Source organism: Mesocricetus auratus, unplaced genomic scaffold (genome assembly GCF_017639785.1).
Source record: "Mesocricetus auratus isolate SY011 unplaced genomic scaffold, BCM_Maur_2.0 Super-Scaffold_100014, whole genome shotgun sequence".
Lineage (NCBI taxonomy): Eukaryota > Metazoa > Chordata > Mammalia > Rodentia > Cricetidae > Mesocricetus > Mesocricetus auratus.
The window spans coordinates 29,200,382-29,227,795 of NW_024429197.1; the positions used below are offsets into that span (position 1 = coordinate 29,200,382).

General features: G+C 45.5%; 1 long non-coding RNA gene across 1 annotated transcript; it reads left to right on the top strand.

The window, feature by feature from the left end:
• Nucleotides 1-6,015: 6,015 nt before the first annotated feature.
• LOC121144130 lies at nucleotides 6,016-15,013 on the top strand. The gene is made up of 4 exons (XR_005881434.1): nucleotides 6,016-6,232; nucleotides 6,714-6,888; nucleotides 8,536-8,750; nucleotides 14,637-15,013. It is a non-coding gene; the product is annotated as an uncharacterized LOC121144130 (long non-coding RNA).
• Nucleotides 15,014-27,414: the final 12,401 nt, after the last annotated feature.

A 27,414-nucleotide genomic window follows, 5' to 3' on the forward strand; every position in this document is an offset into this window, starting at 1 on the left:
TATCTCCTAAGTAATAGTAAACTGGATAGCCCGGAAACTACATAGCTTGCTCCAAGTCACATAACAAGAGCCACATCTATCTGGTTCTAAAACCAGGCTCTTGGCAGCATACTGCGCTTCCCCAACCTCCAAGTGCTGCTGAGTGAACATTTCCTAAGCACCCACCTAGGACTGGTACAAATGCAGTCAATACCCACCCCCAGCTTCCGAGAGCCTAGACACCCACCAGGGCTGAGGCAGTTTGGGATCTGGGCCGGTTAGGGATCCAGAACGTGGCCCTTGGGCCCTCAGAACTGAGGTGGTGGTGCAGACAGAGGTGAGAAATCCTCCCCCAAAGCACCCATCCTGTACTAGCCTGGACCCAGGTTCAGCCCCTGCTGCCTGGAGAAAAGCCTGTTGACATTTTCTTAGTCAGGTCTCTGCTGCCCTCCAGTGGTAGTTACAGAGATAACAGGGCACAAGGCCTCACCTAGAGAAACAGGACCTGTGAGCTGCTAGGGGACTTGTACACACAAGCTGAATTTGTGCTTCAGGTTCCGGGAGCACAATGAAAGACAATCACTATCTCACGTCAAAATTTGAGCTCCAAAGTTAGTTGTGGGTTTGAGTTTTGCAAAGACAGCCATGGAGACATCACAGACCGACCACATGGTCACCGTCCCTGGGCCTGTTCCCTATTGATCTGCAGCACCAGGCTGCCCTTGACATCCTGGGGACCCTCGGGCCTCCATTTCCCCTCTGACTTCATCGGGTTCGTCTTACTTTCTCTAGATGCCCAGGTGGATTTCCATGAGCCCAAGGTACCTTTGACTTCTCAGTACCCTGTACTCCCGCTCCTCCGGGATTCTGAGCAGGCTGAGGAAGACAGTACCAGCCACAGATACCGATCCTCAGCAGGGCATCTCACACAGTACCCGGGCTCTGGATTAAGATGTCACTACTCCCTCCCTCTGTCCTTTCAAGACACCACCCAGAATGCTCCCCTTCCACTTCAGTGAGCCTCACCCCCACACATATCCCGCACCCCTCCTTCTGCCTCCCCCTCCATTTAGAAGAGTCCTGCCCTGCCCGTGCCTAGCCTGTGCTCAACACCTGGACTTGAGGGGCGCCCCTTCTCTAATGGGCGCCATTATTACCTCCCCTCACTTCACTAGTGACCGAAAGTCTCTCCCACTGAGCAAAAGTTGCTGGCTTCCCTGCACCTGACCCTGAGTTAGTGCCAGCCAGCTCTTCACAGGGTGTCCACAGCCACTCGACCTCACCAACACCGCTCTGTATCACCTGCATCCAGGTGTCACCTCCTCCTCCAGGTACCCTCCTCCTAAGGACCCCAAACATCACCCCATGTTGTCACCAACTCCTTCTATCGTCCCTTGTCCTGGCACACCCACCTCCCTTCCTCCTCCCCTGCCTTTCTTGCTGCTTCTCAAGCTGTTTCTCCTCTGCTTCCTTCCCCTGCCCGTGGGGGGGAGGGGGCACACTGGTGGCCCTCGGGTTAGGACTGCCCCCTCTCCTCCTGCCTCCTTTCCCCCCAAGTGTAAGTCAGCTCAGACTCCTGCTTCTAAAAAACAGGGTCCACTGAGTTGCTGAGAGCACATTTGCTCCAAAAGATAGACTAGAGAAAGGCTCACCCAAGCTCATGAGTAACATGAGCTAGCACTCCCGTACCTAGAGTCGAAGGGCACTAGCAGGGAATGTTCTAGATATTCTGTGTTCAAAAACAGAGGATGTTATGGGGATTGGGCACCAGCAAGTTGTCCCTTGGAAGTCCTTCCTTTTAGCTGACTCACAGTCATCTCTCATTAACAGCCGTGGTTTGATATCATCAATTCACAGCACAGCAAAGGAGCCAAAAGTTAAAGTTTTCAAGCCAGTTGTTGAACATAACATTCCTAAGAGTTAATCGATATAAACTTACATTAAACGAGCTGTGAAGAAAAGACCGTATTATGTAATTACCCAAAATGCTATGGCACTGTCTCACATGTGAACTACAGCACACTCCCAGCCTCTGAACACTGCATCAGCAGCTTGAGATCAGCCTTGGGATGAGTATTATTGATTGTGTGGACGAGAAATCAGCAAGTGATAGAAATGTGTTTATATGTTGACTTAGGGAATTTTCCCCCTTTGGTGTGTGTGTGATATGTGTATGTGTACCTAAACGCACGATGTGTCCATGTGCATGTATGAGGGGGTTATCGGATGCTTTTTTCTGTTTCTCTCAATCTCATTCATGTATGGCAAGGTCTGGCACTGAACCTGATGCCAGCAGGGTCTGTCCCTAAACCTGAAGATCCCCAGTTCTTAGTTGGCACAGCTGGCCAGCTATCTCCAGCAATGCTCTAGTCTCTGTCCTGCCGCTCGGTGCTGGAGTGACAAGCACACACAGCCATATCTGACTTTCTATCATTGTTACATAGATGGTTGGGATCTAAGCGCAGGTCCTCATGCTTGCTCCGGCATCTCTCCAGCCCCAAGTTTTACATCTTTTAATGCTGTAAAAATACACAGAGTAGCCAGGCGGTGGTGGCTCACACCCTTAATCCCAGCACTCGGGAGGCAGAGGCAGGCTGATCTCTGGGAGTTCGAGGCCAGCCTGGTCTATAGAGCAAGTTCCAGGACAGCCTCCAAAACAATACAGAGAAACCCTGTCTCGAAGAATAAATAAATACACAGAGTGAGGACCGTGAGTTCTGTCAATGCTGAAACTCTGCTGTGTGGCCCTTCACACGGCCTGCAGATCTCATGGCTAGAACATAGGGAAATGGGAACACTGGATCACATAGAGTGTGGTATGTCAGCTCCACACTGTTATTTCACAGCTCACTAATTCTGTGAAACTATTTTTCAACCATTTGAAAACTATTACCCAATGCAGCCCAAACCACTGGCCATATGGCTGGCAAACAGGTAAAATTCCAAAAGATGTACAGATGAAGCTGGAGGAGGTTTAAGTTTAACATGTATACTCTGAGGCCTGACAAACGGTGGTCACAACTTGGTCCCCACATGGACCCTAGTAGAAGTACAAAACTTAGAGAGAGACACAAATGGGAACTCATTAGTGTTTAGGGGCCATGACCTCAAAGATGACTCAGACATGAGAAAACATCCTGACTACAGACAGGCCCAGAGTGACCAAATAAACCAATTATGGGCTGAAACCTCCAGATCTGTGAGCCACCATAAGCATTTCCTCCATATCTCAAATATTGTGTTACTCACAGAAAGCTTCGCCCAAATACTTAGCCACTAAGACCTTTTTTCACGCTCTGATTTTTCATTTTATATCATACTATTCCATTTCTCCTTCTTTCTGAGGATATTGATTGTGTGCTGGGTTTCTTTGTTAAATTTGTATTTCCTTCTTATCATCTTCTGCCAATGTTTTTTATCAGATTGGCTGGCGAGCCGGCTGGGTGGTTGCATTGACTTGGTCTTATCTCTAGCTTCTGGGAGCACCGCTTGCTGACCTGGTTGTCCTTGACTGTTTCCATGTAAAGCATTGCTAAAATAACCAAGGCTCCTTGAAGAGACGGAGAACTCTAACCCTGAGCCAAGGACATGGCAGATGAGTCCTGCTAGAGACACAGCAAAGGGATGTAAGAGCCAGCTGCAGGGCTCCTAGTGGACAGGTCTCACACACTGAGCACACAAACATGCATCAGCTATAACAGACTATAGCTCGTCAACAGAGTTCTGTGAGTCCACAGTGACACAACTTAATAAATATGCACAAAGAAAGAAAGTGTTTCCTTGGAGGAGATAAAACAACTAATAAAGAAGGAATTAATTAGAAACGATGAGATAACATTCTGGAACAATAGAATAGAGCCCCACGAATGATGTTCAAACCAAGTGATAGATGGTGGTTAATTACAAAAGGAGAAATAATAACTTTACACTGAAGAAACTGGGCAGGCATATCTTTACAAGGGCAACTAAGGTTCAGCTCAGCAGCAGTGGGCAAGCAGACACCACGTGCCCAGGAAGATGCTCTGAGAAACCCTGTGTCAGTGCTGAGGTTCCTGGGGGTGTGTGTGGACTGACCACCACGGCTAGGTATCCTCAGAAAAGCCCAGACTAAAGGATATCCTGCAAAATGCCCGCCATGCTCCTGAAAAAAGTCCGTGTCACAAGGACAAAGGAAGATTGAAAACCTGCTTCCAGTTCTAGGAACACAGCATCTGTGCATCGTGGACAGGCTCAGTGGATAAAGCTCCGGTTTGCAAGCGTGGGAACCAGAGTTGTGGTGCTCCACATGCAGCAAAAGCCAGTGGGCTTCAGGACCCCAGGGCTTGGTAGACAGAGGCAGGGAATCCAGCCAGCTTGACTGGCTACATCGAGCAGGCTCTGGCTACAAGTAACTCTGCCTCATAAATCAGATGAAGAGTGATCGAGGAAGATGCCATTGTTGACCTCTGACCTGCACACTCACCCACTCACAGATGTGGACTTGGAAACACATGGGGGGGCAAACGAGCATAAACCATACATGGAGATCGTTGCTGCTCCCAAGGACATTATTGGCACAACTGGTAAATGTGATCTGTGGACGGTAGCCCTGAATGATGTTGAAAAGAACACCACAGAATCTGGGTGGTGGTGGCTCACACCTTTAATCCCAGCAATCGGGAAGCAGAGGTAAGTGGGTATCTCTGAGTTCGAGGCCATCCTGTTGTGCAGAGTGAGTTCCTGGACAGTCAGAACAACATGGAGAAGCCCTGGCTCACAAAACAAACAAACAAAAACAAGAATGAATCCCCCACCACTTCAGAAGATATGATCTAAGTGGGTGGAGAAATGGCTCTCACAGGGGGTCCTGGGCTTGGGTCCCAGCACCCACATAGTGACTCACAATCATAAGTAACTCCAGCTCCACAGGATTCAACTCCCTCTCATAAAGGCACTAGGCTCACACAACGTGGTTCACATAAATCGTCCTGGGTTTGAGATCGAACAGGAGAAGACGGCCCTGTGCTCGAACCCACACTAACTCTATACTACTGAACTCTGCCCACAACCTGCCTCCAAAAATCAAGGGGTTTTGTTTTGTTTTGGGGGGGTTGTTTTGTTTGTTTTTAAGGAAAAATTGAGAATTGGATTGGAAAGGGCACCCAGGGGTCCAACTGAGCATGCGAAGAGAGCAAGCATCAAGATTCCTGCCATGCTAAAAGGGAGGGGAAGGGGTGTGCCCGCTGCAACAGAAGATCGATCGGCACCCTGGGGAAGGGATGGACATTAGCTCGACTGCTGCAATCATTTCACAATGTATCCTCAAAAGCATTAATTCATAAGCCTTAAATATACGCAGTATTGTCAACCACGCCTCAATAAAGCTGGGCAAAAGTTAATCCCGCTGCTTCCTGTTCCGCTTGTCCTTACAGCTTTGAAAATTCAATAAGATCTGCTGCAGATTTAATGGTCTCAGGTGTTCGTCACTGCAAAGAACTCGCTGTGCTTTCTCAACTCTAACGGTGGCAAGTGCCCCTCGTGTAATTCAGAGTATTTATACTCAAGCGCAGGAGTTAAATGCCGTGAACGTACGCAACACAGTGTAAGAATAACCAGGCTTCTGGCAAGAAGATAAGCGGACTTGAAAAGAACCTGGGTGACGTGGGAAATGCTCCCAGAAACGTTCTTGGTTCAAATCCCAAGGCTGTCGGCCCTTGGCCTCATGACATCATCAGCCCTGAGCATGAAATAATACACCCCACCCACACCTTATTTTCTTTAAACTTTTTTAACCCTCGGTTACAACAGCAGTCCCTTGGGAGGGACGTTCCTGGCTGAGGGAGCAGTGCACGAGTCTCACAGGTTCTGGAAAGCCAGTGGAGCCGAGTTTCTCCAGGGTTCAAGGCCACAGCCTTGCTCCAAAAGCGAGATTTTAAAAATGAAAAACACCAGCAGGGTACAAGGCAGGTCAAAGGCCGAGCGCTGAGCCAACCCCCGGATCCCACCCCTGCTCGTCTCCAGCTGCAGCCTCAGAGGCGCCCCCGCCGGTAGAAGCCCACGAGGAGCGGCGTTTCCGCGTTTCCACTGTAGACCACAAGGGGGCAGAAGAGGACAAGGAGAAAACCTGGGCGATGGCGTGGACCCGGGTAGCAGCAAAATCGGACACTACACTCTCCAAAACGACATTGTGAAAAAGACAGCGCGGGAGGAACACAGTGATGAGGGGAGGACTCCGCTAGCCACGGTGATCCCTCTGGTGTGAACAATCATAACTGTAAGGTGCTGGGCACTCAATTTATCACGTAGAGCTATGCAAACTAAGGACGAGCTGTCCAAACAGGAGATCAACAGATGTTTAGTGACCGAGTCATTTGACTTCTCTGGCCTTGCTTCCCGTCCTCACAGGGTTGCTGCAGGGAAGTGGTATAACACATCCAGTGTCCTAGAACAGGATACACCAACTGCCATCTTGGTGATGACGTCACCGACGCCCTTGTTTCTGAATGTTCCCAACAGGAAGAAGGGCCCCTGGGTTTCAGATTTTAAATTGCTACTGATGTGGGTGGGGAAAACATTTCCCTCATATTACAGAGGAAGTAACCAAGGCCCACAATGACTGAAGGACTTAGCACCCAGATCAAATGCTACGAAATGCCAGGGCCAGGACCCAAGATCAGGCCACTACGTCAGCCCAGGTGACAGAAAGTCCTGCTCACGCTAAGATACACTTCCCAATTTCTTCACTTCCCGTCCAGGGTCACCGGCACCAGGTCTGGGGTTGCGCCTACCACTCAGGTGGCACCAGGAGAAGGTGCCTGTTGGTGCAACAAACTGCATTTGACCCCTGAGATTCACTCGACCACAGCTGCGTGGTCCTGGGTCAGGTACCACACACCGTCTCTCTTGTGGGATCCTCTCTTCCTCGGCAGGGTAAGTTGAGGGGCCCAGAGGTGCACACAAGATGTTCTAAGCGGGGACTCGGGTAACGCCTGAGAGGAAGACAAAGAACAAGATGCCTGGGTTCTTCCACGGGACCCTGGGCTGTAATGGAGCAGATTCCAGTCCCGTCCGATAAAATCTGCTTCTTGTTTGCTGTGTCTCGGGCCCTGGGAGATTTATAACACCTAATACAGTTAGCCTTCTCAGCCAAAAATACTAACTTGAAGACAGAGCCCCTTATGCCAAGCATGCCCCTTGAGAAGAACGCATGCGTGGGACTCTAACCCAAGCATGGAGTGAGCATCAAAGCTTACTTCAAGCAGACTTGGGGTCAGCTTTGTGAGGCTACATGATCCCCCTCCTTGTGTGCATCCCTAACAGATGACCCCAGACTATCTCACAGAGCCGACTATGTCCCCTAAACAAATGGCCTCCCTCAAGCCATCTCATCCTCCACCACCGGCCTTGCTCTTGAGTCCCTGGCTCTTAGAAAATGGGGAAGGCTTCCTCCTGTCCAAAGTGACTCCTCCCTCATGCACCCCCTTGTAGGCAGAGATCTCACATACCCGCAGCACTGGCCACACCCATTTGGGCGTGGTCACAGGTGCGTGGGGGAGAGGTGGAGATAAAGGTCCAGGAAGGGACTAGAGCAAGGCAGAAGGGGTCACGCTCTCTCTTGGGGCTGGGGTCGATGTCGGAGACCAGCAGAGCGCTGACTTCAGTTCTCGGCTTCTCATGTAAGTGACTTCTCTCTCTCTAATAAAGCATCTTACGACTCGTGTTCCATCTTCACCCCTTCTTTTATCCCCACCCCTTGTCAACAGCTCGACCGCCTCCCACACCCACAGATGCTGCCCACAGTCTGTCTCCACAACCTCCGCACATCACTCTCTCCTCGGCCCTGATTACACTTCCCCTCCTCTACCCCACTCCTCTGAAATGAAAAACCACACCCACTCAAGTCCCCCTTCTCTCAAGGAGCACTGGGAATTTTCTAAACGAACAACGAGAACAACCTCTCTAAAGCTAATAGAAACACACTGACCTTCCCTCATTCCAGAACCTTCCATACTCTTTTGACACCAGCCTCTGGGTTTCTCTTCTTCTCCATAGATTACACTTCTCTGCAGATACCTCCAGAACTCCCTGTTCTGTGCTGAGTGTAGACCCCAGACACCAACTGTGTCCTCTTCATTTCTACCTACGTGACCCACACTTTTCCAGCTCAGCATGTCAAACTGAGCAGACTCCCTCAAGGCCTTTGACAGTGTAGTCCCAATGTTCAGTCAGACAAGCCCCGAGGGGTCCAAAACAAACAGTTCTCTGTCAGCAGAGGGCCCTCAGCGCCACGTTCCTGCACGGGACTGCTGCAAAGTCTCCCTGACCCTCTAAGGAGTTCCCTCTAGCTCTGGCTGCCCTCTGCACGCAGCAGATCAATACACACACACACACACACACACACACACACACACACACACACACACTGACAACGGCCAATCAACCGGCATCAACCTGTAGATACGGTGCTTCCCCAGAGCTGTGGAGTCAGCACATGGCTTTTTACCAACTGCATTAGCCCCCTAAGACCTATCGACAAACAGCTACAAATAACAGAAGTTTATCCTCTGTCACTTCTAGAGGCTGGGGTCTGAATTCAAGGCATCCATAGCCATGCTGCCTGCAAAGGATGCAGGGAAGAACCCCTCCTTGCTTCCCCGAGCTCCTGTGCTGTGTCTCTGTCCCTAACTTCTGACCGTGTTGCCCACTCATTGGAAAGGTTCACTCTACTTCCAAGGACGCCTCTCAGATCTGTGAAGAAGCCATTTCTGGTGAAGCTCACTTTGTGATTCCGGGTAAATATTCAGCACATTTAAAAGCAGGTTTGGTGTGAACAGTTGCATTACTGTTTCCCTTTTTAAGAGCTCAGATCACACACACACACACACACACACACCAGACTTGATCCTTCCTGCTCCCAACTCCACCTGCCCCCATTCCACTTGTGAAATCTGTGCTATTTCCCCTTCCCAAGGAGATCCATAGGTGTCCCCCTTGAGTCCTCCTTGTTACTGAGCCTCTCTGAGTCTATGGATCGTAACATGATTGCCTTTTACTTTACAGCTAATAGCCACTTATAAATGAGTACATACCATGTTTCTCTTTCTGGGTCTGGGTTACCTCACTCAGGATGATTTTTTTCGTGTTCCATCCATTTGCCTGCAAATTTCATGATGGCATTGTTTTTAACAGCTGAGTAGTACTCCACTGTGTAAATGTACCACATTTTCTTTATCCATTCTTCAGTTGAGGGACGTCTATGTTGTTTCCGAGTTCTGGCTATTTTGAGTAAAGCTGCTATTCCAATGGGAGGGGGACATTACTGGGACAAGTTGGAAACCTAGTACAATGGAAACTCCATGGAATCTACGAGAGTAACCCTAGCAAAGCAATGGAGGACATGGCGGATCCTGAACCAGCCATCCTCTATAACAATGCAAGGCCTCACATGGAAAGATTGGGACAGCAACCCAGCCACAAAACCTTCGACCTACAGTTTGTCCTGCATGCAGAGTGTTCTGGAACCAGAGCCTAGCAAAAGCATCATCAAAGAGACCAGCAACTGATGTGAGCAGATGCAGAGACCCACAGCCTCAAGGAGTACTGGGGAGGAGAGGGAGGAAACAGAGGCGTCAGGGACACCATGAGAACTTGGCCCACTGAATCAATTGACCGGGACTCTTGGGGGCTTGCAGAGATCGGGGCTCCTATAGAGGAATCTTCATCTGATGCCTGACTACACAATAATGATGTATTTGACTCTCACTATGAGACAATGTTCATTCATCCATCCATCCACCACACACACACACACACACACACACACACACACACACACGTGTCTTCACCATTCCTAAGCGCGCCTGCCCACCTTCCAAATGCCATCATCCTCCATACACTAAGGACTTCCTTTGACTGCCAGAATCCGTTTCTGCCACCCTGTGTCAGTTCTCAACACCAACCATCAGAACACATGCCCTCATGGGTAACTGCAGTTCCCCAACAGGGGGCGCTACAGCCACTCATGCCCCTATGGTTCTAGGTTCTCCTGTCCCACTGTTTCCTATGGTCTTGTAAATGCTTCCTGGAATCACCAGGTTAACTATCTGCAGGGAACATTAATCTCAGAACAGGCTTCGGGAGCAAACCAAATCTGAAGCCCCAGACTTGGCCTACATGTGGTATTTCATCTCCACAGACCACAAAACATAGGAGTGATGAGTGAATTCTCAGAAAGAAAATTAATTAGTCAGTAATTTATTCAGCTATTGGGCTGGAGATATAATAGCTCTTTGGTAGACGGCTCACCTAGCATATGCAAAAACAAAACAAAAACAAGCAAACAAACATACTAATTAATGTTGTACCCAGCTCCTCTCCTGCCCGGGCCTGGAGTGGTCCTAGGATGCAGTGAGGATAAGTTCCCCATGCTTTCTAAACTCCTAAAGCTTCAAAGTCTGGGAAGGCCAACTTTTAAGAAAACCTGGTTTGCTGCCTCTGGAATCCTACAACATGACCCTGAAAAATCTTTAGAATATTAAGAAGGCAGGATGAGCCCAATCTAATAAAGAGAAAGATCACAGTGGATGAGCTGCCGTTTATCCACACAGCAAATATCCCCCCAGACCTGCTCAAGTCTCGCGACATAGGCACGAACGTGTGAACTGCAAACAGAGCACCACAAGAGCAGCCGCCCCACAGCAAGCACAGGGTAGGAGGCGGTGCTTGGAGGGGGCAGGGGTCACTAGAACTGCCTTCGAGGACAAGCACGCAGTCGCAGTTGCAAAAAGGAAAATCATTCCTGCAAAGGAAACTGCAGAGGGAGGGAGGAGTGAAGGCCGGTCTGCTTGGGAAGCAAAGAGTGGATGGGTGTGGCTGGGGCAGAGTAAGAGAAGTAGACAGGACAGGACTCAGGAGCTCTTACAACTTTTGAGTCTCTTGAAGGCTCTGTTTTCTCCTCTGCAAAATGAGCATCCTGTTAATTCATGCTTATGCAGGAGATATCTGCACTGTTTGGCATTTTGTGGGCACTGGGGGAGCAGGGATTCTCTTGTTCTGAGAATCACCGGATTTTAAGTAGCATGTGTCAGTTGGTGTGCAGCCCCTGGGGATACCAGTGAGGGCTACCGTGATCAGATATTGGCTGCAGGAAATCCATAGCCCCTTGACCTATCCAAAGGTCACAGCAGTCTGGCACATTGCCAACAGCTTCTTGTGCCTGTGACAACTTTCTCTAGTACTCTTCAGCCATCTAGTATTCCTCAGCCACATGCAGTGCAGACCAAATCCAAGCAGGAGGTGATCCTGGGAGCTGCTCAGTCTGGTTCCCAGTTGAGCTGAGTCACAGGGAACCCCAGAGGTTGGGGTGATATATTGTTTATGATCTACTAAAGCTTGCCTGGAGATCAGAATACAAAACTAGCCACAGCCATAGAGGCCAGGCAGCGGTGGCACACACCTTCAATCCCAGGAATCAGGAGACAGAGGCAGATGGATCTCTGTGAGTTCAAGGCCAACCAGCGCTATAAGAGAGTGAATCAGTCTAAAAGAGAAACAGAGTTCACACCTTTAATCCCAGAACTAGAGAGGTTTATAAGATAGGTCTCAGACCTGGCATTCAGTCTCAAGGCAATTAGTCTCCAGCCACACTGAGGACATGATTACCCCAGCCTTGGTAGAGGTAAGAGCTCTATGGTGATTTGGCTGCTTTGCTTTTCTGATCTTCAGCTTGAACCCCAATAATCATCTCTGAGTCCATATTGTTCATATCACTATCATATCATTCATTACCTTGTCTTACTTCCCCTCTTCCTCAACAAGCTGCTGACAGGACATCTCCCAGATCAAGCCCTGATACCCAAAGCCTCAGATCCCACTTCTGAGGAATCCTAAACTGAACCATTAGTACCAGAAATGACCCTAGAAAATGTAGGTCTCAGGAGAAGATTTGAAAGTCACATTGCTAACACAGCCAGACCACAAAAAGGGCACTGGTTTTGGTGTTCAGGGACTGAGTTCACAGAATCCCACTAACAAGCTCCCTGCCTGTCACGGTCTGGGTACACACACACACACACACACACACACACACACACAAGTGGAAGAGGAATGAAGGATTCAACTGTAGTGCCAGGATGAATGATGTAGTGGCATTGGTGGTTATAAGAATGGTGAAGACCCTGCCCAGCTTAGGTTATTATATATGCTGGGGACCTCAAAGGTCTCCATGGGACATTCATCTCCTGCTTACAGCTAGAAGACACACTGGGCTAAAAAGTTGGGGAACAAAATTTTATTGTTAACATAATTAAATTGCATAAAAGACTGGGTCCACAGTCCCAACAATTCAAGACCCCCAAAAGAAATAGGACTCTGAGTTTTGGGATTCAGGTTTGAGAACCTTACAATCCCGCATTCCCCTAAATCTATAGATTGGATTTTTAGAAAGAATAGCTTCCCATCACCACGAGGCCATGTCCTCATCTAAAACAAATGACAGTTGCCTTCCTGCTTCTCTCCATCACAACACCTCCCTCTGCCCATGACACATGGTCTCATCTCAGCATAGCTTGATGATGCACTATCTCTTGCACTGATGCTAACGAACATCAAGGCTACAGGTGCAGATGCTCAGCAGGAGGAATCAGGGCCATGTGTGAAAGGGCATCTTTCCTTAGGTTATGTTGTTTTGAGTCAAGGACTTGTTCTGCAGCCCAGAATAGTCTCAAACTCATGACCAGACAGGACCTGGGTCCCTTAAGAGGCTCAGACTTGAGCCAATTTTCTGACCCATAACCAAGTAAGTTCAGTGAGTGGTATTTCCTTTCCCCAAAGCCCTACAACAGATTACTACACTCATTACAGATAGGAGGAAGAGGGGCTGCCAAGGCTGTTGGGTTTTTCCAGCTTTATTCAGGTGAACATGACATGCAAACACCTAGATATTTACAACATTGCTTCATGTACTGTGGCCAGTGTCTTAGAAGCCTAGTGTAAGTGAGGCTGTATTTGGCCGATTTCACTACTTCACAACCATGTTGGACCAAATGGCAGAATTCCTTTCATTAAAATGCTAAATAACATTCCACCATGTGTTCTTTATCCATTCAACTGCCAGCTTATGACATGGCTGTCTCTTGGCTAACATGGATGATGCTGAAGTAAACATGGAGGTGCAGCCATCTCTGAGATACTGATTTCCTACCAGAAGTGGGGTTGCTAGAACATACGGCAGTTCTATGCTAAACTCTTGAAGCACCTCCTCCTCACTGTTTCCCAAGAAGCCTATGCCACTCTACATCTCTCCTCCCCCACGGTGTATAGGGTGCCCTCTTCACACCTCTTTGCCAGCACTTGCTGTCTTTTGTCTCAGAAAACAGTAATGCTCACAGGTGTAAGGCCTCTCTCACTGTGACTTGATTTGCATTTTCCTGGTAGTGATTGACACTGAACATCTCTTCATGTGTTAATTGACCATTTGTATATCTTATCTTGAGAAATGTCTGCTCAGATCCTTGGCTTACTTTTAAGGGATAATTTGAGTGTGCATTTGTTTATTATTGAGTTTTGGCTCCTCAGAGAGTTGGGATATTTAAACCCCAAGTCAGATGTTTGGTCTGCAAATATATCTCCCATTCTGTGGGTTATCTTTTTGCTCTGTTGAGTAAACAGCTCTTGCTGTGTGGCTCTGACGTTTGGTGCAATCTCCAAGCCTTTTCTTGCCTGTGTTACCTGTACTTTTGGTATAGAACACAAAAACATCGTTGTGTAGACTAATGGTTTCTGTTTGAATCTTTATTCCATTTTGAGTTGGTTTTTGTAAGTGTAAGATAGGATCTAAAGTCAGTTTTTCTACATATAGATACTCAGTTTCCACAAACCATTTGTTGAAAGACCGTCCCTTCCCACTGTGTGTTCTTGACCCCTGTGACTGTCAGTTGACTATAGGTGATGGATTAATTGTTTTTAGATACCTATTCTGGTCTATTGACCTACAAAGCTGTTTCTATTCCATTACTGTACTGTTTTTATTTCTGGGGGGCTTTTTAAAGATTTATTTATTCATTTATATGAGTGCTCTACTTGCATGTAGCACCTTCATGACGGAGAACGTCATCAGAGAGAAGAGGGTGTCGGATCCCATTGCAAATGGTTGTGAGCCACCATGTGATTGCTGGGAATTGAACTCAGGCCTTCAGAAAGAACAGTCAGTGCTCTTAAGCGCTGAGTCATTTCTCCAGCCCTGATTTTTGCGTTTTTATTTTACTGTGTTTTATAATATATTTTAAATTTTGGAGGTGTGGTACCTCTTGATCAAAGTGGCTTTAGCCATTTGATGATTTTGTGGCTCTGTATAGACTGTAAACTTCTGTGTATATCCCTCTAAAGACTGCCATTTTCAATAGGAATTTCCTTTTACCTGAAGGTCACTCTGAGCAAAGTGGAAATTTTAAACAATATTAATTTTGCCAGTTTATGAACACAAGCTGTCTTTCCATTCATCCTTGTCTTATTTTGTTTCCATCATGCATATTTTTTGTAATTTTGTGTGGGGTTTTCCTACATATTCTCCTCTATTACTCCCCCCCACAGCAAGCTATACCACCCAGCTCCTAAGTATTTAACTTTTTTGTTGCTAATGTAATCATGTGTTTTCTTAATTTTCTTTGCATATAAAAAAGCAACAGGGTCTGGGAATGTAGAAACTGGAGGAGTGTGGAGGAGTGCTTGCCTACTACAAGCAAGGCCCTGGGTCCAAGTCCACCAGAAATAAAAGAAAGCAAGACCACTGAGAACTGTATGCTGTGTTCCAGAACTTTCTGAGGTTGTTTACAGGTCCTAACAGTCTTCTCACTGAGTGTTCAGGGCCCTTTATATGCATGATTGCATCAGCTGCAAACAAACCCATTCACTCCTCCCTTGACAATTTCAATGGCTCTTCAGCGCTTCTACTGTCCAGTTTCTCAGCTAGGACATCCAGTCCTGAATGCCGCAGAAGTGGTTAGAGACTTGCACTAGTCCTCCCTTACTGGGGACGTCTTTTCTCCACTGGTGAGAACACTGTGAAATAAGCACTAATGTCAGGATAATACTTTTAGTCGTATGTAATTACAGCAGATCATATAAAGGCCGGTTTCATTCGAGTACACAATGTTCTTTGAGCACATCCCCCCAGTATCTCACTGCCTTCCCTTCCCATCCATCCTCCTTCCTATTGGTCCCATTTATTCCCCAGTTTCAGCACTGCTTTATGTCATCACTGCATGTATGGTTTTATGTATCTATAAAGTACAGGACCTACAGATGAGGGGAAACATGCAGCATTTGTCCTTCCCAGGCTGGTTTAATTCCCTGAAGACAGCCATCCCCAGGTGTACCTGCTTCCCTGCAAATGACAGAACTTTATCCTTCTTCATGACTGAAAGATTCTTCAACCCAAGGCTTCACTACACAGCTCAGTATCCCCGTGTGAACCTGGTATGGACCACAGGCCGGCCTCAAACTCACAAACTTCTACCATGAAGACACAGTTAGATGAATGCCGAGTCTATGAGCTCTGTGTCTGCATCTGCGTCTACTTGGGGGAGGACCAGAGGACCCCACAGGGAGTGAGGCAGGACTTAGGGAAGAGAAAGAGCCAGTGCTGGGCTTGTTGTTAAGACAGCTGTCACCATGGACCACTGGAGCCTCAGTCCTGAGGGAAAACCCTGGGAAATGGCACAAATACAAGACTCAGAATTATCTCACTGAAAGGGCAAGAGCTGGAGAGTTTGCAAAAGTCACAAGTGGGGACTGGCCCTGGGGGCTGGTAGCTTGGCACTTCGGGTTTGTTTATAAGTAAGTGACACATTCTCCTATCGCACGTACTTTCTACATGCAACACCTGCAGTTGGTCACGGTACTAAAAGTCCTTTCCTATTAGAAATAATTATCTTCAGTAATTATTATGAAAGAAAGAAAAATAACAGAAGGGGTTAAATAGAAACAGACACAGTGAACTTCCTTTTGTTGAACTTTGGATGTTTAGCTATGCTATCATATGATGATGATGATGGTGATGATGATGATGATGATGATGATGATGATGATATAAGGCTTAGTTCCAGCCGGGCGTTGGTGGCACACTCCTTTAATCCCAGCTCTCAGGAGGAAGAAGTAGGCAGATCTCTGTGAGTTTGAGGCCAGCTTGGTCTACAGAGCAAGTGCCAGGACAGGCTCCAAAATTTCACAGAGAAACCCTGTTTCAAAAAACCAAGTAATAATAATAATGACAATTATAATAATAATGATAATAATAAATCACTAAGGGAGGCACACACTGTGAATCTTTCACAATAATAACCTCTACAACTACATCCCTTTATAAACCTTCACTTCTGTAAATTTGTCAATGATGCCTTTAAATGGACAGTATCACTTAGTCATGTGACATGTCCGTGTTACATGGACAGTATCAATTAGTCATGTAACATGTGCATGTTACATGGACAGTATCACTTAGTCATGTGACATGTCCATGTTACATAGACAGTGTGGCCTACTTTCATCTTTACTTTCTTCTACTAACTTTACAATTTGAAAGTTTCTTTTACATGAAATATCTGCACAAATACTTTGATAGAAATTTTTTAAGTTTTTTTACACATGTATGTGTGTATGTGTGTGTGTGTGTGTGTGTGAGTGTGTGTGTGTACAGGCATACCAAAGCATGTACATGGAGGTCAGAGGCTAACTTGTGGGAATTGGCTCTCTTCTTCCACCACATGGGTCCCAAGGACTGAACTCAGGCTGCAGCAGATGCCCCTACTCTCTGAATCATCTTTGCCAGCCATTTAGTAGAAATCCTCAAAAACCATTTCACTGCAAATTCCAGAATTGTCAGTAGCACACATTGGAGGAATTAAACTTGTTTGTAAACAGAAAGAAAAAAATTCCTCCACAAGTCACCACAAAATTCTAGAGTGTGTAATAATCTATTTTATCCTACAAAATCAGACAAAAATGGGTCAATGGTAATGGATATTGACATTATTTGAAACACTATTTTATATATTAAGTATGAAGTTCCTGGCAGGGATTTTCAAAACATGCAAATATTCTTTTGATTCATCCTGAAATCCTGATAGTCTCCTTCAATTGCTGACTCTTTTTGTCCCTTCACATCAATTCCTTTCCCTTTATGTTACATAACTTATAGCCTTTGTTCTAATTTTTACTGTCAACTTGAAGAGAGAATTCAAGAATTGCCCAGTTAGATTGGCCTGTGCTCATATCTGTGAGATATTGTCTTGGTTCATGATTCATGTGTGAGGACCCAGTCCACTGTGGGTGGCACAAATCCCTAGGCAGGTGAGCCTAGGCTATGTAAGAAAGCCAGCTGAGCACAAGACAGGGAGAAAGCCAGTAAGCAGCCTTCCTCCACGCTTTCTGCTGCAGTTCCTGTGCTGGCTCCCCTCAGTGGACTGATTGTGACCTGGAAGTGTAAGCCACCCACCCCTAGGCGGATTCTGGTCATGGTGTTTGTTACAGCAGCAGAATGAAACTAGATTAGCCTCTATCACAGTTGTAAGGTTCTGATCTTAAAACAGGCATTTCTATACCTTTTCCGATGCTGATTTCAGCTCTTTATAAATATGTTTGTATTTTATTAACTCCATTTAAAATTTCAAGCCAAATAATAAAATTCTGAAAGCAAATCATGTGGAACAAAAAACAAATTAAGAGTGGAGATTCTTGTCTATGCTTTATTTTTAAGGTGTACAATATTTTAAAAGGTAACATTAACTTTTCATATTATGTGCTTCCTGTATACACAGCTTATTCATTTATTGTGGAATATTTTGATCCCACTCGGACACTCACAAGACTGCCAATAAAGTTAAATCTTGAACCAGAGGGCGGAGTCAGCATTCAGCTGGCCAGAATTAACTCTAGAGTTTTTGTCCAACCCAGATTAGAATAGAGAGACATGGAAAGGAATGGAGAGGGGCTTACTGTTGTTCTTTTGCTTCAAATGCTAGGATAAAACTGGAGGGGCGTCCCATGGCAGATTCCATGGCTGGTATGGGTGACGGAGGCAGGGGACAAACACACCAGGCAGACAGCTTGAGTGAGAAGTTTCATTAAAAAGGGGAGGGAGGGGAAGGAAAGAGAAAAGAAGTAAAGAGAGACAGAGGGAGGACAGAAGAGAAGAGGGAAACAAGAGCAGAAAGAGGAGAGAGCAGAGAAAGAGAGAGAGCAGAAAACACAGGAAGAGAGCAAGAGAGCCTAAGTGGTGGTAGGTCTGTCTTTTAAAGGGTCCTTTGCACCTGCGCACACACTAGTACTCATGGAACCCTGGGCTGACCAGAGTACTGCCTGACTGCATCCTGCTAGGTGACAGGGGCAGGCCAGCGTATGCCTGAATCCTTACACTTAGAAAGGTTGGCATGCCTTCTGGATCTGGAAGTATGGAGAGGCAGGGTCAGCTGGTGGTTCCTCCATTGCTCTTTGGATCTATCAGGGACCACCCTGAGTTAATCAAGGCCTATAGAGTGAACTCCCAAGCCCTGGCAATACATCACTCTCAACCCTGCCCCTAAATGAAAATCCCTCTCCAGAGAAGGCTCCAATACTAAGAACACAAAAGCATCACTCAGACAACCAGAATTTCTCACTGGGGAGACTTCAGATCAGATTTGGGGAAAAGGAGGGAAGCAAACAGAGGGCCCCCAACCAAAATGACAGGTGCCAGGAGTGCCTTGAACAGTTGCTTTTCTAACTGGGTAAAAGTGCCACACAAGGTTACCAAGGTTTGAAATCAGGATTAACTATTCTTGCCACGCTTTCCCAATCCCAAGACAAAGTTCTCTGTGTAACCCTGATTGTCCTGGAGCTCACTCTGTAGACCAAGCTGGCCTCAAACTCAAGAGATTCACCTGTCTCTGCCTCCCAAGTGCTGGAATTAAAGGCATTAGCTGCCACCAACAAACTAGATTAAATATTCTTAACAAATTGGTTTCTAAGAAGTTTGAATTCCTGACAACTTGGAAGGTCACAGATCTGTCTGCTCTCAAGCCACACCACACTTGGGTGGCACCAAATGGGGCCAAGTTTATTTTCTCCTTCCCAGTTTCTCCATATGCTCCTAGAGCAATGGTAGCACCCATGGACACTTCTGCATAAACTCCTAGAGCAACGGTAACACCCATGGACACTTCTGCATAAGCTCCTAGAGCAACGGTAGCACCCATGGGCACTGAGCATGCTGCCCCATTCCCTCTGCTTCTTTCATAGGTTCTTTTCCCAGTGACACCTTGTGCCGAGGAGCCAAGTGGGCATCAAAAGAAGATCCAGATGACAGTACTTGGTTCCCAGTTGTTATCTGTGGTTAGATGTGTGGACTTCCCTTCCTTGAGTTAAGACCATAGGATTCCTTCCTTTATTCCTTTACTTTGCTATCTTTGGCCCAGATACTTCAGGGCACTTTCTCCTGCTATCTTCCTGTTATCCCTGATAACCTAACTTCATTTTTTGTTTAAAGAAAAGGGTTAACTGTCGTTTGATCTGAGAGATATGTAGATCCCATGGGGATTCAGACCCTGAGAGGGAATAGGGTCATTTTTATCACCAAAATGACCCCACTGGCAGAATGTTGCCCACCCTCTTTAATACCTGGGTGGTAGTGACTGAAGGGACTGACTACATGACTTGGTCACCATCTTGGCAGTGGCAACCATACAGCATACCAATGTGGTAGCACCCATAAAACTTCCAGTGCCACTAAACCCTCAGGAAACCACTGAAGTCCTAGAACTCCATGTGTCACAGGTATTTGATCAATTTCTCTTTGGTTTTCACTTTCCTGGATGCCTAATGGGATTCTGAACATAAAAGACCAAGATAGACTATATCCTGTGATAAGGCCAATGCATTTCCAACTAAAGAGGTCACACCAGACCACTATGGTGCACTTCTTTGGATTTTTGACACATTATTTTTGCATTATGCTTGGTTTAGGGGTACGGGACAATTGGAGTTTTCCTAGTCATGTGCCTTCAACACTGACCAGGGGGAGCTGATACTTCTAGACAGCTGGAACTGGGAAGCTCATGTGAATTTGCAGTGGTCCAGGGCTGAGTCTTGAGGAAGCATAGATTCCCATCAAGACTTACATGATACATTGCCAGGTGATGACAGGCTGCTGCCACTGAGAAGCTAAAACAGCCAAGGCAGAGTCAACATATTTGGACTGGAGATGAGGGTCTCCGGGCTCTTAAAGCCTGCTCTTTCTGCGAGCATCTCCAGGCCTGTTTTTCTACAGAGATAAATTATTTTCTCTGCTCCAAACACCCACACTCCACTCCTCAGTGTTTATCTGCTAGCCCTCCATCCAGGATTCCCTTGTTTGTGTTTTCTCTTTCCAGCTGAGGTGACTCAAATGGGCTGAGATCTTTTTGAGTTCTTTTAGATGTTTTTGTTTTCTGTGATCTCTATGCTGTGGGAAATACATGCTGAGTACTTATTATGATTGTTTCCTATCTAGATTGAGAAAAGTAAGACAGACTGAAATGTTATAGTTATAAAATTGAGGGAAAAGGTCAGAGAAAACTGTTTAAGGGAAATATTGTAGGTTCAACCCACAAGGGGCTGAGGAGATTTCCTGACATATAATCACCAGTAGTTTGTTGACTTCCCTGATACATGAGGGCCAATATTTACGCCATGGTTTCTTTTAGATGGTATTTCTAAGAAAATGCATAAAGAATTCATAGAATATTAGAATAAATTCACCCAAGATTTCTGCTGGCACTGTGCTAAAGATACCAGAAGTATCGTGGATAGAAGTGTTTTTTAAAATCCACTTGACACAACCTAGCATCACTTGGGAAGAGGGACCACAGTAGGAGAATTATTTCCATCATATTAGGCTGTGGATACGTCTGTGTAGCATTCTCTTGATTAATGATTGATATGGGAAGGCCCAGCCTATTGTGGGCAGTGTCACCCCGGGGACAGGTGGTCCTGAGTTGTATAATTGAGCAGATTGAGCAAGTCACAGAAAGCAGGCTAGTAAGCGTTCCTCCATGGTCTCTATTTCATTTCTTGCCTCCAGATTCCTGCCTTGAGTTCTTACCTTGGTTTCCCTTGAGCATGTACTGTAATCTAAAAACCAAATAAATCCTTTCTTCAAGTTGGTTTTAGTCACGGTGTTTATCACAGCAACAGAGATAAAACTAAAAACAGAAATCAGTACCAGGAGTGGAAAGTTGCCTTGATGGATCTGACTGACCATGTGGATGCCTTGGAGTGCTTTGGGAGATGAACGTTGGATGGAAAAGCCATTGAGTGCCCAGAGTTTAATGAGCTTTGGAGGCACTTGGAAAATACTGCGGAAAGAAATGCAGTCAACAGAGACCTGGCTTGTGAAGCTTCAGGAGGAAGCACAGATTCTGGAAAGGCTGTTTGTATGATATTTTGAATTAAGTATCTATGGTTTCTAATAATTTGATGGGTGAGATAGCCCAGACCCAAATAGACAAGTATTTCATATGTTCTCTTATACGTGGATATTAGTTTTTAAACTTTAGATATGTGTTTTAGTCCAAATGTCACAGAGATGAGGTAGCTAGTAAGAGGCCACGTGAGAGCAGGGTGTTTTCCAAGGAAAAGGAGATGAAGTACAGTGTTGTGGAAAGATAGAGGGTAGAAGAGGAGGACTGAATGGAAGGATAGGATATCAGGAGGGAGTATGAATATAGACTTGTTAACACTTAAAGCCTTTTGTGAAGCTAAGCCTGCTAGTGTGAAAGTGTCCTAAAATATATGCACATGTGAAAAGGATGTAAATGGAGCTGCTGTATAGTGTGGGAGACATCTTACACCACTAAGTAAAACCTCCAGTGCCAGGAATGGGTTACATATTGTTGAGTCATTTGCCAAAAGGGTCCCGTTGACCACAAGAAGCATTGCAGGCTATTGCCAAACCTGATGGTAAAGACCGATTGCTGAAGACACAACTTACTCATGCCATTGAACAAAGAGACCAAGCTTAACTGGAAGCTTTCTCCCTGCTGACTGGCCTTCATGGTGCTGGAAGGTACTTTGTACACTGTGAGAAGATAAAAGTAATCATCAATTTCACCCAACTACAAAACCTTCTACCTACAACAGAGACCTGCCTACAATATATACTTGTGCAATAACAGAGCAGATGTTGTGGGAGTCACCAGTCACTTTTTGGTTGGATTTGAGGCCTATTCCATGAGATGAAACCTATGCCTGACATTGATAGGCATCCATGAACCAGAGACTAGATGGATTACAGACCAAGGGAAAAGCTTACTATTATTGTTCTGCTGAGAGACATGGTGACAGAGTGACTACTATGCAGCATACAAAGTGCCTCCCAGCACCATGAAGGCCAGTCAGTAGTGGTGAAGCTCTCAGTTAGGCACCAGTTTGATGTCTGTGTTCAATGACATTAGTATGTGTTGTCTTCAGCAATAGGTCCTTTTCATCAGGTTACAGAGAGTAACCAATAGCCTTTGGGAATTTGCTATACCCATAGAGCAATACTCAGCCCTCATCAGAGAAGGTTCTTCTTGTAGTAGATGGGTGTGGTGGTTTGAAAGAAAATAGTCCCCAAAAAAGTGTGACCTTGCTGGAGTAGTGTGGTCTTGTTGGAGGAATTGGAGGACTGTGAGGATGGGCTTTGAGGTCTTTTTCTCAAGCTTCACGCTGTGTGACAATCAGTCGACTTTCTGTTGCCTGAAAGATGTAGTACTCTCAGCTCCAGCGCCACATCTGCCTGCTCCCCTTTATAATGGTAATGGACTGAACCTCTGAACTGTAAGCAAGCCACCCTCAATTTTTATAAGAGTTGCCATGGTCAAGCCGGGCAGTGGTGGCTCACGCCTTTAATCCCAGCACTCCAGAGGCAGAGGTAGGTGGATCTCTGGTCTACAAGAGCTAGTTCCAGGACAGGCTCCAAAGCTACAGAGAAACCCTGTCTCAAAAAAAAAAAAAAAAAAAAAAAAAAAAAAAAAGAGTTGCCATGGTCATGGTGTCTCTTCACAGCAATAGTAAACCCTAACTAAGACAATGGTAGTTAACAAAGAGACCCCACAGCTTGACAATGTGTAAAAAATGAGAACCTTCGAGCACTCAGTCCTAAATGGGATGCCTTTATCAAACCCTTCCCCTGAAGGCTCAGGGATCTATGCAGAAGAGGAGGCAGAAAGAATTTATGAGCCAGAGGTGGTAGATGACTTCAAGGAGACAGTTTCTTCCAGATACAACAGGGTCGAGGCACAGATGAACTCACAGAGACGGTGGCAGCGTGCACAAGAGTTGTGTTGGTTCAAGCAGACACAGTCCCAGCACTGAGACAGGGAAGAGAGAGGATGCCAGCTTCCATCCCTCACCAAGAAGCTATTTGCAATTCACACCTGCTGGGAATGGAGAATCATTTTCTCCAGGAGTAGTGGCCAGCATCAATCGTACTCCGTGGGTTTTGTGTGCTTTTTCTTTTGTTTTGGCATTTTTTGTGTTTCTCATTTTTTCTTTTGAGTGTGTTTGTTTTGATTTTTTCAGGGGTTTTTATTTATTTTGTTTTTGTTGTTGGTTTTCCTCTTTTTTTTTAAGAGAGTGTATGTGTGAGTGCACAAAGTTGGTGAGTGTGTGTGTGGGTGGTTTGGGAAGAGTTGGGGGAGGGGAAAGAATATGCTCAAAATATGCTGTATGAAAAACCTTTAAAATTGGGAAGATTTGAGACAGAGTCTCTCTATTATGTAGCCCTGGAACTTGCTATGTGGATAAGGCTGACCTTGATAAATAATTTTTTTTAATTGTCTGTGGTTTCTGGTCAGCTGAAACTAAAGAATAAACTGATTAACAAGAGACCAGCAACACTGAGGTAAAAATCTTCTGGGAAGTGTGTCCTAAGAATCAGCACAGAGAATCTGTGGTCCAGGGAATCCAAGGTTACATCTCAAGTGGGTAGACGAACTTAACATTGTATAAAAGTCTTCCACACATTACTGTTTTTGAAGCAGTCAAGGAGAGCAGCTGAGGCTTGTCATCATATGTCAGGGTTGGAATCCCTGCACAGAGGCCAGGCAACTGTCCCTACCAGTTTTAATGTCAACTTGACACAGGCTAGAATGATCTGAGAGGGAGGAACTTGGGTTGATAAAATGCCTCCAGGAGATCAGGCTGCGGGCATAGGGCATTTCCTCAATCAGTGATTGATGTTGGAGGGCCCAGGCCACTGTGGATGGGAACCGCCTGGGTTGGTGGTCCTGGGTTCTACAAGAAAGCAGAAGAATAAGCCATGAGGAGCAAGGCAGAAAGCAGCAACCCCACCATGGCCTCTGCACCAGCTCCTGCCTCCAGGTTCCTGCCCTGTTTCAGTTCCTGTCGTGAAGGCCTTCAGTGATAAACTGTGATACGGAAGAGTAGGTATAATAAACACTTTATTTCCCAACTTGCTTTTGGTCATGGCTTCGTCACAGCAACAATAACCCTCACTAAAACAGAAGCCCTTGGTGAAAGTGCAGGCTCCGTGGCAGGCTCCAGGGTCAAAGGGGTCATGAGATAAGTTGAAGCTTGTAATCATGTAGCAAGATCAGAGTCCCTGAAGAGGCCATTGGTAAACGTGCTGTTTCAGTTTGGGTGGAAACCTCAGCGTTTTGGAGAGAACAGGATCATGAAATTACCCCCAAGGATGGGGGCAGGTATAGACTATCTGGCCAGAGCCTGCCAACAAGCTGTCTGTGTCATGGATGGCAAAGATGTAACTGCTCAAGCCTTTGGAGCCCAGAAGACTGAGTGAGTCCAAACTGGTGGACAATGAACTATTTACACTGTTGGCTTTTGATTTTGTTTTGATCTGATTGTGCTCTAGTTCATCGCTGAAATAAGAAAGTATACAGCTTACTTTGTATTTTACAGGAATCCACAGTTAACACACTTTGAATAGTTTTGTTTGGTTTTCTTTTTGTTTTTCAAGACAGGGTTTCTCTGAGTAGCCCTGGCTATCCTGGAACTCACTACATAGACCAGACCAGTCTGGCCTTGAGTTTAGAGATCCTCCTGCCATGTATGCCACCACACCCACCCAATAATGGAGGATGTCCTTCTGTATAAAAGTTTCTCTTATTGGTTGAAGAATAAAACACTGATTGACCAGTAGCCAGGCAGGAAGTATAGGCAGGGCTACCAGATATGGAGAATTCTGGGAAGAGGAGGCAGGGAGAATCAATCAGGGAGATGCCATGTAGTTACCGGGAAGATAGGACGTTCTCTGGTAAAATAAGGCCATGTAGAAATACATAGATTAATAGTTATGGCTTAGGAATTAAGAGAGAGCTAGCCAGTAATAAGTCTAATCCATCAACCAAACAGTTCACAATTAATAGAAGCCTCTGTGTGTTTATTTGGGAATGCAAGTCAGCAGGACCAGGTGGGACAGAACCTCTGTCTACACCCCAGCTTGAGACTTCGGATTTTTAAAAAGACCTTGGACTTTCAAAGTGTTGAAAAGTTCAAAGACTGGGAATTTTTTTGTGTTTTATGTTTTTGTTTTTTTTTTTTTTTTGAGACAGGGTTTCTCTGTGTTGTTTTGGAGGCTGTCCTGGAACTAGCTCTGTAGACCAGGCTGGCCTCAAACTCACAGAGATCCGCCTGCCTCTGCCTCCCAAGTGCTGGGATTAAAGGTGTGCACCACCAATACCCGGCCAAAGACTGGGAATTTTAAAGTTGGATTATATTTTATGTTATACTATTAACATGAGTGCTTGGGGATAATCAATAAAGGAAAGATTATTGCTTAATCATGATGTTTTCCTGTGTCAATTTGGCAATGGGTCAATTGTGTGGGTTAATTTTTGTCATCTTGACACAAACTAGAGCTACTTGGGAAGAGGGAACCTAAATTAAAGAATTGCCTCCATCATATTGGATTATGGGCATGTCTGTGGGGGCATTTTTTTGGTTAATGATTGATGTGGGAATGTCCATCCACTGTGAGTAGCGCTACCACGAGGCAGGTGATCCTGGCTTTTATAAGAAAGCAAACTGGGCAAACTAGCCATAGGTAAGAAGACAGTGAACAGTGTTCCTCCCTGGTCTCTGCTTCAGTTCCCGTCTCCCAGATGTCTAGCTTGTGTTCTGCCTTGACTTCTGTCAATGGTGAACTGAAACCTGTAAGCCAAAGCAAAACCTTTCTTCCCCAAGTTGCTTTCAGGTTATCACAGCAACAGAGATCAAACTAGAATATAGAGAAGTATTAGGGTCTGGGAACACAAACCATGTGTGCACACAGGACAACCCCACTGGTCCCTGGAAAGAAATACCAAGCCAGGCTGGCTTTCCTTCTAGACCAGAGATGTGTTTCCAGGCATAGGTCTTAGAGTGAAGGAGAAGGTTAGGTGAGCCTTCTGAAGTGGAGTACTAGTTTATGCAATAGAATATTTGTTTAAATGATGCAAAGATGTGTTGCATAGTTTTATGTTACATTTGCTTAACTCTATAAAGCTGTGTTACTTTGCCTACCTAAAATGCCTGATTGGTCTAATAAAGAGCTGAATGGCCAGTAATTAGGCAGGAGAGAGAAATAGGTGGGTCTGGCAGGCAAGAGAATAAATAGGAAGAGAAATCTAGGAGTAAGAAAAGGAGGAGAGGAGAGCACCAGGGACTGGCCAGCCAGTCACCCGGCCACACAGTCAGCCACAGAGTAAGATGGGAAGAAAGATAGAATAATGAAAGGTAAAAAAGTCCAGAGGCAAAATATACATAAAGAGAAATTGGATAATTTACATTAGAAAATCTGGCTAAGAAACAAGCTAAGGCTGGGCATTCATAAATAAGAATAAGTCTTCTTGTATTTATTTGGGAGCTGGAAGGCAAATCCCAAAGAGTAAAAAATAGAACCAACTATACCCTTCATCTAAATATCACTCAGTAAGTTGTAAACACACATATTCATATATGCATGAAAATACACATACATAATATAAAGAAAAAGAACTTGGGAGGAATTAGAGGAACACAGGAGGAGTTAGGGAATTCGAGGGAGAGGGGCAGGAATGATGTCCATGCAATGCTCATGCATGAAGTTCTAAAAAAATCAAATAATTCAGCTACCCTATAAAATCAAATTATAGCCAAAATTTTTCCAAGCCACAAGAAATAGACATCCAAACACATAGAACCAAACATAAACACTACCAGAGAAGAATCTTTCCATGGCACATTACAGTCAAGATCAAATACAAACCAAACAACACTAAGAGCTCTAAGGGGGAATTGTCAACTAATAGAAAGAGACACAAATATCAGAATAGTATAAAATCTGATACTAGCAGTCCTAAAAGCAGGAAAGCTTGGGATGATGTGTTTAGAGTAGGGAAAGAAAATAACTATCAGTCAAGATATTGTTAAACTAGACAGGAAAATAAAAGTTTTTGAAACCAGCAC